Source organism: Arvicanthis niloticus, chromosome 9 (assembly GCF_011762505.2).
Source record: "Arvicanthis niloticus isolate mArvNil1 chromosome 9, mArvNil1.pat.X, whole genome shotgun sequence".
NCBI lineage: Eukaryota > Metazoa > Chordata > Mammalia > Rodentia > Muridae > Arvicanthis > Arvicanthis niloticus.
The window spans coordinates 18,248,958-18,261,632 of record NC_047666.1 but is presented as its reverse complement, the minus strand read 5'-3'; the positions used below and the strand labels follow the sequence as shown (position 1 = coordinate 18,261,632).

General features: G+C 38.7%; 1 pseudogene; it reads left to right on the top strand.

Moving 5' to 3' along the window:
- Positions 1-1,060: 1,060 nt before the first annotated feature.
- Positions 1,061-2,063, top strand: LOC117715671 (glyceraldehyde-3-phosphate dehydrogenase pseudogene; annotated as a pseudogene).
- The last annotated feature ends 10,612 nt before the right edge of the window (positions 2,064-12,675 follow it).

The following is a 12,675-nucleotide window of genomic DNA, read 5'->3' as shown; positions in this document are numbered from 1 at the left end:
ATATTGCAGTGGTGGTGCACGCCTTTAATCCCAGCACTTGGGAGGCAGAGGCAGGTGGATTTTTGAGTTTGAGGCCATCCTGGTCTACAGAGTGAGTTTCAGTACAGCCAGGACTACACAGAGAAACCCTGTCTCGAAAAACAAAAACAAAGAAAATCAAAAAACAAAAAACAAAAACAAAAAACCAAAACAAAACAAAAATAAAAAAGTAGAATATCTTTAAATAAAGCATTTTATTAAAAAAAAATGAAGATATTTGACTAACTTGTTTTGCCCATCTTTTTTTGCCATGCCTTTGTTTTAGGAGGGAGTAATTTGTTATGCGTATGTTATGCTCTTATAACACCTCAGATTTTGTCTCCCAAATCTCCCATCCAGAAACCTTCTATCCTTGAGCTATAAAGTCTTGTTTTCTGTCTGGCGTGGACATGAGGTCTAATCTCCATTCAACCTGCACCCTTCAGTCATGTAGGACACAGGTGGAGGGCATGATAAACAGGCTTTAGGCCCTAGAGAGATTTACATACTAATGAGGTACCTGAAGGCCAGAGGGTGGAGCCAAATAAGCATTCCTCCCCAGCCCCTCTCCCCTCTTTTTCTCCCTATTTAACTGAGGTCTGCCCTGGGTTTTGGGGAGGGGGTGCATCCAGATCCATCCACCATCTGTCATGCCAATAAACAGGTTTTGGAAACCCAAGGACTTTCTCATGTGTTGGGGCCATGCCATGAGGAGCCATGGAGAGGCCTTTAGTGAGCAGCCAGGCCTAACTTCCAGCTGGAGGAACCCAGAGTATTCCCAGCAACTACCAACAGCCTGGCATGAGGAACTCAGTGTTTCCCAGCCATATTACCAACAGTTTTCCTCACATCCAATGTTGACCTCTGGAACACAGCCTTAAGGGGAGGGAGCCCATATATACAAGTAAAAATAGTGTGCTGAAAAACAAAAAAACAAAACAAAACAACAAAAAAAGAGGCTTTCTCCTCCTCCTTGTACCAGAGAAAACCACTTTTTTTTTTTTTTTTTTTTTTTTTGCATTGACTGCCTCATCACTTAGAGATGATTGTGAACATCAGAGTGAATGGATTTGGCCTTACTAGAAGCCTAGTTACCAGGGCTGTGTTCTCATCTGCAACTGGCAATGTGGAGATGGTTGCCACTAATGACCTCTTCACTGACTGCAACTACATAGGTTACATGTTCCAGTATAACTCTACCCATGGCAAGTTCAACCACACAGTCAAGGCTGAAAATGGAAAGAAATTTTGTCATCAGCAGGAAGCCCAACACCATCTTTCAGAAGTGAGAGCTTGCTAACATCAAATGGGGTGATGATGGTGCTGAGTATGGTACAAAATCTCCTGGCATCTTCACTACCTTGGTGAAGGCCGGGGCCCACTTGAATGCTGGAGACAAAAGGGTTATCATCTCTGCCCCTTCTGCTAATGCCCCCATATTTGTGATGGGTATCAACCATGAGAATTATGAAAACTTGCTCACGATTGTCAGCAATTCTCCCTCTACCACCAACTGCTTATCCCCTCTGGCCAACGTCATTTATGACAACTTTGGCATTGTAGAAGGGCATATGACCACAGTCCTTGCCATCACTACCATGCAAAAGACTGTGGATGGCCACTCTGGAAAGCTGTGGCGTGATGTCCATGGGGCTGTCCAGAACATCATCCCTGCATCCACTAGACCTCCCAAGGATAGGTCATCCCAGAGCTAAACAGGAAGCTCACTGGCATTGCCTTCTATGTTTGTACCCCCAATGCTTCCATTGTGGATCAAATAGCCACCAGGAAAAGCATGCAAAATATGATAATATTAAGAAGGTGGCGAGGAAGGCACTCAGGGTCCACTAACAGGCATCTTGGGCTACAGTGAGAACCAGGTTGTTTCCTGCTACTTTAACAGTAATTTTCACACCTCCTTTGATGCTGGGGCTGGCATTGCTCTCAATGACAACTTTGTATACCTCATTTTCTGTTATGACAATGAATATGGCTACAGCAATAGGGTGGTGAAACTCATGGTCTACATAGCCTACAAGACATAAGAAGCTCTGGACCACCTATGCCAGCAAGGCCACAAGAGCAAGAGAGAGGTCTTTGGCTGCTGAGGATTTCCTGTTCTAATACAGCCCCCAACACCAAGCATCTTCCTAACAGTTTCCATCCCAGATCCCCACAATTATGGGATGGGCCTAAGAAGCCCTACTTTCTTAATACCATTAATAAAATTCACTGCAACTACCAAAAATAGATAGATAGATAGATAGATAGATAGATAGATAGATAGATAGATAGAAAAACATTTCTCTTAGTGGGCAAATCTTATATGGAAATGTATTTTATTCATATGTTTTGTAAGCCCCAAATTGGTTCCTAGATAATTTTTAATCATGCTTTTAAGATTATGCTAACAGTTAAATAACATCTTTGGTCATGGTGGCATATGCTTATAGTCTTAACACTTGACTCCGGGATGGTTAGAGTTAAAGGTCAAACTTGGTTATACAATAATTTCTAGGTCACCTTGAATAATACAAGATCCACTCTCCAATTCACACACACACACACACACACACACACACACACACACACACACACACTGTAGTTAGGGATTCTACTGATTTACTAAACTGGCAGCTGTAAGTTCCCCTCCAAAATCCATGACTTCACTAGCCCTGGGTAGTTGCACAAGACACTATTTCTTTTTAATTTAATGAATCTTATGTTCAAGTAGAGAGCTGTTGGTTACCTCCAAGTTATACCTGTCATTATTGCACCTGTGAGGATATTGTCACATGCTGGATATTCTTGTAGTACATAGGTATCATAGGTAGGTAGGACTGTTTATTGTTTCTCTCATTTGGTAGCTTGCATAACACCTTCTGATACCATGAAAGGTAGACCCCATAAATGAAAATTTCAAATTATTTCTAAGTGAAGGGCCTCTGGATCCTGTTTCTGAAATGCATAGTGTCTTCAGCAGAAGAGCTTACCTTCCACACCTAGGGGCAACCAAAGACAATATCAATAGCCTATTGAACTACACTAGCCAAAAATTCAAAAGAAGATTTTTATTTATTATGCCTAGTGTTAGAGGTTTTGTTAGATTATATTTGTCTCTTAGAAGGAGCATTATCAACCAAGATGGGACATTTTCATTTAAATTTTATATTCAGGCAGGACTAATGAAGAAAATATAGAAATAAAAGATAGAAAGTGGGCATATCTCCAAACAAGATTTGGTTTTAGTCAGAATAACTGAAGGGCCACAGTCTTTTGGGGAAGCAGAAACCATGTGCTATGGCACCAGAGACTTGAGAGTTTGAATTAGGGAAGGTCATATCCTGATTAGGGTTCAGTGGATAATTTTCTAGCCTTGGTACTGCCTCTGCAGTTTCAAACATGAATGGTCTATGCTGAGAGTCATTCTTAAGAATGGAGTTTTCTGGGTAAGCATTTACCGGACTGAGTTACTATTACCCTTTACTCTATCTGTATATTTGGATAGAGTCATATGTATTTTTATTTTGTGGTATGTTCCTCACCTGCCATCAAAGAAAAGCCTTTTTACAACAGGAGGAGACCATTACAGAATACCATAGGTAACTGAAATGCAGACTTGTATAGCCCTGTTCTAACAAATACAGCTATAATACATATCCTGCTCCTAAGGCTCAAGAACTATTGCATAAGTGGAAAAAGTGTAAAGCCAGAGAACAGGGAGTTTACTATGAGATTGTGTCTCCTAGCAATATCAGAAAAATAAACCCACAAAGTCTCACCAGCATGACTGTAAAATGTGAACTGAACAAGGAAAATTACAATACATACGTAAAAATGGAAGGATAAAGTCCACAATTCCCTTAACCTTACACAATGAACTAGAAGCAACTAAGTATCCCAACAGTATAAGAAATTATATTTACCAAGGAATAGCATGCCAACTGGCTATCCAAAAACAAAAGGTCAGCTCTGTACACATATATCCAAGTAACAATACAGAGACAGAGCATGCATACATATATGCATGTAAAAGCAGTTAATGGAAAAAATGCCATAAATATAAAAGAGAGAAAGATGGAGTATATTGGAGGGTTTGGAGGTTGGAAAGGAAAGGGCAAAGTGTTATAATAAAGGTATAATCTCAAAAACCTAAAGAAATAATTAATAATAAGAAAAATAAAATAGGCAGTATCTTTTGTATATTAATATTGTATACTAGCAAAGTACACATAGAATCCAATTGCAAGTTGCTGCTTAGAACAAATGAAGAAAACAAAATGAATAAAGTGAATTGTAAAAGGAAAAGGAAATTGTTGTTTTTAATGCTAAGTAAACTGTAGTTTTCTTTATTATAAAAGAAAAATTCCTATGTGGTGTTTATTTACCTTGTTCTGAGGGAAGGCCGGAGCTGCTGTACAAAAACCTGGTTCTTTAGAGTATATCTCTTTTCCCATTGCTTTGACCATATACCTGATAAAAATAACAACTCCAGGGAAGCTTCTGCCATTGAGGATCATCAGGCTGATTGCTCCTCTATAGAGTGCTCAGTCTGAAGGACTCCCAGGAGATCTGTGCACTCAGGGAAACATCAGCAGCTTGTCTGCCCCCCTAAAGACACCACAGTTTGCTATAGCCAGGACCACAGGTCTCCCAGGAGACTTACAGCATCCCAGAAACACAAGAGGCAGGCTCCAGACAGAGACACCTAGGGCAGCTAACAGCAGATAAAACCACATGGCAATAGGCAAGCACAAGACCATAAACAGAAGCCAACATACTTTGGCATCATCAGTACCCAGTTCCCCCAAAAGAGCAAGCCCTGGATACACCAACATCCCTGAAAACCAGGATGCTGACCTAAAATCGTCTCATGAAGATAATAGAGTCCTTTAATGGAGATGTAAATAACTCATTGAAAAAATGCTGGAAAACACAAGTAAACAAGGTAGAAGTCCTTAAACAGAAAACAAATAGATCCCTTAAAGAAATACAGGATAACACAATCAAACCGGTGAAGGAATTGAACAAGGCAGTCAAAGACCTAAAAATGGAAGTAGAAATAATAAAGAAAACACAAATGGAGGCAACCCTGGAGATAGAAATTCTAGAAAAGAGGTCAGGAACTACAGATTCAAGCATCAACAACAGAATACAAGAGATAGAAGAGAGAATCTGAGGCATAGAAGATATTGACACAACAGTCAAAGAAAATTCAAAACATAGAAATCTCCTAAACCCAAACATCCAGGAAATCCAGGATACAATGAAAAGACAAAATCTAAGGTAATAGGAATAGAAGAGATCAAAAATTTCCAGCTCAAAGCATCTGAAAACATCTTCAACAAAATCATATAAGAAAACATTCCCAACCTAAAGAAAGAGGTGATGGTTAATGTACAGCAAGCCTGTAGAATGCCAAATTGATTAGTCCACAAAAGAAAATCCTCTCATCATATAATAATCAAAACACTAAATGCACAGAACAAAGAAAGAATATTAAAGTCCGTAAGGGAAAAAAGACCAAGTAACATATACAAGCAGACCTAAGAGAATTACACTAGACTTCTCAACAGAAACCCTAAAAGACAGAAGAGCCTGAACAGAGGTCATGCAAACCCTAAGAGAACACAAATGCCAGCCCAGGCTACTCTATGCTGCAAAACTCTTCAATCATCATAGATGAAGAAACCAAAATATTACAGGACAAAACCAAATTTAAACAATATCTATCTACCAATCTAGCCCTACAGAAAACTTCAACACAAGGAGGGTAATTACACCAAAGAAAAAACAAAATGTTAATCATCTAACAACAAAGTCAAAAGGAGAGAATCACATGCATGTAATGTCATCACCAACAACAAACATAAGAAGAACTGACACTTATCTGTTTAGAGTATCTCTCAATATCAAGGAACTCAATTCCCTAATTTAAAAAAAAAAACAAAAAAAACAAAAAACCCAAGATACTGGATACATGAGCAGGATCCAGCATTTTGCTGCATATAAGAAACACATGCCAATAACAAAGACAGACACTACCTCAGAGTAAAAGGCTAGAAAAAAAATCTTTCAAGCAAATGGTTCAAAGAAACAAGCTGGAATTTCCATCCTAATATCTAATAAAATAGACTTTCAACCAAAAGTTATCAAGCAAGATGGGGAAGGGCACTTCATTTTCATCAAAGGAAAAGTTCACCAAGAGAAAGTTTCAATTCTGAACAACTATGCCCCAAACGCAAGGCACCCACATTCATAAAAGAAAGTTTCCTAAAGCTCAAAACACACATTGATCTCCACAGAATAATAGTGGGAGACTTCAACACCTTATTCTCACTAATGAACAGGTCAATGAAAGAGAAACCAAGCAGAGACACAGTGAAACTAATAGAAATTATGAACCAAATACTTAACAGATATCTACAGAAATTTTCACCTAAAGCAAAAGAATGTACTTTCTTCTCAGCACCTAGCTACTTTTTCAAAAATTGACCATATAATCGCTGACAAAACAAGCCTCAACAGATATAAGAAGATTGAAATAACCCCATACATTTCATTAGATCACCATGAACTAAGGCTTGATTTCAATATCAACAAAAACAACAGATAACACGCATACCCATGGAAACTGAACAGCTCTCTACTCAATGATCACTTGATCAGGGAAGAAATTAAAGAAATTAAATTCTTGGAATTCAATGAAAATGATTACAAAGCATACCCAAACTTATGGCACAAAATGAAAGCAGTGCTAATAGAAAAATTCATAGCACTAAGTGCCCTCATAAACAAATTGGAGAGATCCTACACTAGCAGCTTAACAGCGCACCTGAAAACCCTCCAACAAAAAGAAGCAAACATACCCAAGGTAGACAGGAGGAAATAGTCCAACTCATGGCTGAAATCAAGAAAATAGAAACAAAGAGAATGATACAAAGAATCAACAAAACCAAAAGATGGATCTTTGAGAAAATTCACAAGATACATAAACCCCTAGCCAAACTAACTAACTGGCACATATGCAGTATCCAAATTTACAAAATCAGAAATGAAAGGGAAGAAAAAACAAGAGAAATTGAAGAAATTTAAAAAAAAAAAATCAGATCCTATTATAAAATTTATATGAAATGGGTGATTTTTGAGACAGATACCAAGTACCAAAATGAAATCAAGAACAGGTAATGTATCTAAACAGATCCATGTTCCCTTAATATATATATATATATATATATATATATATATATATATATATATATATATATATATAGTCATTAAAAACCTCTCAACCAAAAAAAAAAAAAAAAAGCCCAGGGCCAGATGGCTTTAGTGCAGAATTCTACATGACCTTCAAAGAAGAGCTAATACCAATATTCCTCAAACTATTCCATAAAATAAAAAGAGAAGGAAAGGAACACTACTTATTCATTCAATGATGTCACAATTACTCTGATACCTACACCATACAAAGACCCAATGAAGAAAGAGAACTTCAGACAAATTTTGCTTATGAATATTGATGCAAAAATACTCAACAAAATTTTAGCAGACTGAAAACACATCAAAACCATCATTCACTGCGATCTAGTATGCTTAGCCCAAGAGATGAAGTCAGTGGCTTTTTTTTTCTACAAATATCAAACTGGCTGAGATAAAAAAAAAAAAAAAAAAAAAAAAACAGGGAAACAGCATCCATCACCATAGTCACAAATAATATAAAATACCTTGAGGTAACTCTAACAAAACAAGTGAAAGTCTCTCAATATCAAGTATCTCAAGAAAGAAATAGAAGTGAAAGACCCCTAAAGGGAGACCCTCACTCAGGGGACCCCCACTTAAGTCTCAGGAAGGCAGGCACCCAAGGACTCACAAGAGACCAGCTTGATGCAAGCACAGGAGGCAGTTTAATAGCAGAGCTCCGGGTCAGCACGTGTCTCATGCAGAAGACAGAGGAGCCAATGCAGAAGTTCAAAAGCTTGTTTTTATAGGCAAGGGTTGGGGGAGATGCGGGAAATTTTTGCATGGTCACATGTTTTACATTTTTGAACATCAGCAGGCTGTGTAAGCAGAGCAGGTACAGCTTCTGTGGGCAGATGCTTATCTAGGCTAGCAGAACATCTGGTTACTAAACTATGATTTTTTTTTTTTTTTTTTGGAAGGCCAAGCAGGGCCCAAAAAGGAGGAAGGGTGGAAGAATACCAGATGGCCCATTATTTATTTGGACATATCTCTGTTCTTTCAAGGATATCCTTACAGCCTTGAAAGATACTTTTTATCTTTCATGGCCAGCCAGTTCCTTGGATGATTCAACAGGCCTTTGTCCTGTAACTCCACATCCTCTGTGTCTGATTAACTGGGCCCTGGCCTAACGGACCTGCAGACAGGCATTTTTAACTACTCAGGTCAGAGAATCAGAGGGCCTTGTTAGTTCTATTAGTCTTGGGCCTATTTTAAAAATTTTCTTTTAGAAGAAGACCCCAGAAAATGGAGAGATCTCATATGCTCATGAATTGGTAGGATTGACATAGTAAAAATGGCCATACTACCAAAAAGCAATCTACAGATTCAATGCAATCTCATCAAAATTTCAACAAATTCTTCAAAGGCAAGGAATGAGCAATTCTCAATTTTATATGAAAAAAAAAAAAAAAACACCCAGGACAGTGAAAATAATTTTTAACAACAACAACAACAAAAAAACAAACAAAAAAACAAAAACAAAAACAACAAAACCCAAAAAACTTCTAGAGGAATCACCCTAAAGCTATAATACAGAGCAATGGTAATAAAACCTGAAAACTGCATGGTTTGCTACAAAGATACCCAAATTGATCAATGGAATAGCATTGAAGACCCAGAAATAAAACCACATAGGTATGAAACTTGATCTTTGACAACGAAGCCAAAGATGGACAAAAGAAGGCATCTTCAACAAATGGTGTTGGCCTAACTGGCAGTCAGTATGTAGAAAAACGAAAATAGATCCTTATTAGTCACCTTAAACAAAGTTCAAGTCCTAGTGCATCAAGGACCTCAACATAAAACCAGACACGCTGAATCTAATAGAAGAAAAAGTGGGAAAGACCCTTGAACCCATGAGCATGGGAGGAAATTTCCTAAACTCTAAAGAGTCAGTCGGTAAGATAAAAAAATTGATAAATGGACCTCATGAATCTGAAAAGTTTATGTAAAGCAAAGGACATAATCAATAGGGCAAATCAGCAACCTACAGATTGGAAAAAAATCTTCACTAACCCCACGTTAGATAGAGAGCTAGTATCCAAAATATATAAATAACTCAAAGAGTTATCCTCCAAAAATCAAACAACCCAATTAAAAATAGGGTATAGAACGAAACAGATAATTCACAACAGAGGAATCTCGAATGGCAGAGAAACACTTAAAGAAATATTCAAAGTCTTTAGTGATCAGGGAAATGCAAATCAAAATGACCCGAGATTCTACCTTACACTAAGCAGAATGGCTAAGATCAAAAACTCAGGTGACAGCATGTGTTGGCGAGAATGTGGAAAAAGAGGAACACTCCTCCATTGCAAACTGGTAAAACCACTCTGGAAATCAATCTGGAGGCTCCTCAGAAAGTTGAAAATAGATCTACCTGAAGACCCACCTGTACCATTCTTGAACATATACTGAAAAGATGTCCCACCATGCTACATGAGCACATGCTCCACTATGTTCATAGTGGCCTTAGTTGTGATAGCCAGAAGCTGGAAACAACCCAAATGTCCCACAAAAGAAGAAATCATACAAAAAATGTGGTTCATTTACACAACTAAATACTACTCAGATATTAAGAATGAGGACATCTTGCGTTTTTCAGGCAAATGGATAGAACTAAAAAATATCATCCTGAGTGAGGTAACTCAGACCCCAAAAGGACATGTATCATATGAACTCACTAATAAGTGGATATTAGTCAAAAAAGTATAGAACACACAGAATACAATCCACAGAACTCAAGACGGTTAACAAGCTGAGGGGCCCAAGTGAGGATGCTTCAATCTCACTTGCAAGGGTTCTCCCTTGCAAAAAAAAAAAAAAAAAAAAAAAAAAAAAGGCATGGGGGAGGGGGACATGGGTGGGAGAGGGGAAGAGGAGGGGAAAATGGGAACATGATCCAGTATTGAGCAAGGGGAGGGGTGGGGAAAACAAGAGTGAAGTCCTGAGGGTCAACGGAATAAATGGAAACAGGCAGCTTCAAGAGATGGGTGGACCTGCTAGAATGTACAAGAGACCTGGGAAATGAGAAATTCTCAGGATTCAAAGGAAGGGACATTAGATTAAATGCCTAACAATGGGGAGAGGGAACTTGCAGAGTCCACCTCCAGTATAAAGACAAGGCATCAAGTGGAGGGATGTGGTTGCCAACCCACAGTCAAAAACTCTGACCCAGAATTGTTCTGGCTGAAAGAACTACAGGGGCAAAAATGGAGAAGAGACTGAGGGAAAGGAGGTCCAACTTGGAGTTCATCTCAAGAGGAAAATTCAAGTTCTGACACCATTATTGATGCTATGGTGTTCTTGTAGACGGGAATCTAAAATGGCTGCCCTCTGAGAGGCCCAACAAGCAGCTGTCTTCATGCAGATGCAGATAATCACAACCAACCAATGGACAGAAACAGAGGACCTCTGTGATTGAATTAGGAAAATGCTGGAAGAAGTTGTGGAGGAGGGTGACCCCACAGGAAGACCAGCAGTCTCAACTAACCTGAACTCCTGAAATCTCTCAGACACTGAACCACCAACCAGGTGCCATACACTAGCTGGTAGGAGACCCCCAACACATATATAGCGGAGGACTGCCTGGTCTGGCCTCAGTGAAAGAAGATGCACCTAACCCTCAAGAGGCTTGATGCCCCAAGGAGTGGGGTGGGGGTTTGGGGACATCCTCTCAGACACAGGGGTAAGGAGGAATGAGATGAGGAACTGTCAGACGGTGGACCAGGAGGAGGACAACAACTGGATTGTAAAAAAATATTTAAAGATAATTAAACAAATAAACAAACAAAAAGCCTCCGGGAAAGCCTAGTTTGCTTTGTATTACAGCTTGATAGGATACAGTCTAGCATAGGAGGAAAAGAATACTGTCAGTGAGGTACTGATCGCATTGTATCTTCAATAAGGTAGAAAAGGTACAGGAAGCAGGCCTGAAAGATCAAACCTGAAGCCTAGCCCTTAGAGCACTAGACTTCCCTTCCTCCAGTAAAACTCCACCTCTTCAAAGCCTCCTAACCTTCTAGAAAAGCAGAGGCAGCTGGGGTCCAGCTTTTTAACACACAGGTCTTTGGGGAGCATTACACATTCAAGTCACAGCAAAAATGAAGAATGTTCTTCAAGGAGATGTTTTCACTCTGAGTGTATTCCCAGGCTTGAAACTAGTGGGCTGCAATCTTAGCTCTTATTCTTTTTTTTTTTTTTTTTTTTTTTTTTTTTTTTTTTTTTTTTTTTTTGGCAGTGGTTTGGGTGTGTCTCTTCCTTTTCTGAAAACAAAGGACATTAGTTTTAATGCTAAGTACAGTACTCCCACTCCTCTCTGTCTCTCTCTCTTTTGCTATCTATCTATCTATCTATCTATCTATCTATCTATCGTGCATGTGTGTCTGTGTTTATGTGGTAATTGTTTATTTGCCTTTTATTTGTGTTTTTAAAAAAAGATCAGTCTGTAATACCAAGATATAGTTCTTAGTAGTTCATTTCTACAGAGCTTAATACCTAGATGTTCAAGAATTGTCATCCATATACCTAAGTGCCCCTTGGTCAAAGTGAGAACTGCACTTAATTAAGACATCTTGAGTTCCTTATTCACTAAAGAGCTGTTTCCTGGTCTGAAGGGTGAATGAGCTCTCCACATCTCTAATTTATTGCCAGAAAAGAGCTTAGCCTTAGGAAGAGTTGGGTCTCTCTGCTTACCATTGACTGATAGCCTCATGAATCACATAGAGCTCCACAAAAGCTGACAATTTCCCCTGTGGTCCAGCTTCATGCCTCTTGTGCCCTCCTTCTTTGGAGCTCTTTCCCAAACTCAACAATGGGGTCCCCTTTCCATTTATGAAATATAAAGTCCATGATTTAATTTAATCAAATTATTTCGAATTTTATAGCAAGAGAGGTGATTTTGTGACACTCTGAAATCACCTCACAGAGAAGGGTCTGATCAGGTGTCAACTGCTATAAAACATTCACACATCTTTCAATTGACCCATTCACTTTCTGAACAAACATTTACTTTTACAACGAACTGACCTATTTAAATACAAATATTTCCATATGTACTTACCTGTAGTCTTAAGTAACTTAGGACTTGTAGCTTAAGCTACACATTCTTCTCTCAGAAATTCTGCTAAACTCTTCCAGTTATTTCCATAGGCTTTCACATACTTAAAGCATCAGCATGGTTCTGTTATCCTTTGGGCCAATATGTGTATATCTTTTATGAAGGATTTAGTGTGTGTGTGTGTGTGTGTGTGTGAATATATATTCACTAGTGTATGGATGTGACTGTGGAAAACAAAAGATGGCCTCATATCCTTTGAGATCAAAGTTTCATTGCTTTGTGAGCCATCCAGTATAGAAGCTTGGATCCAAAGCCTATCCTAATGATTGGGTAACAAGTTCCCACAACTGCTGCCC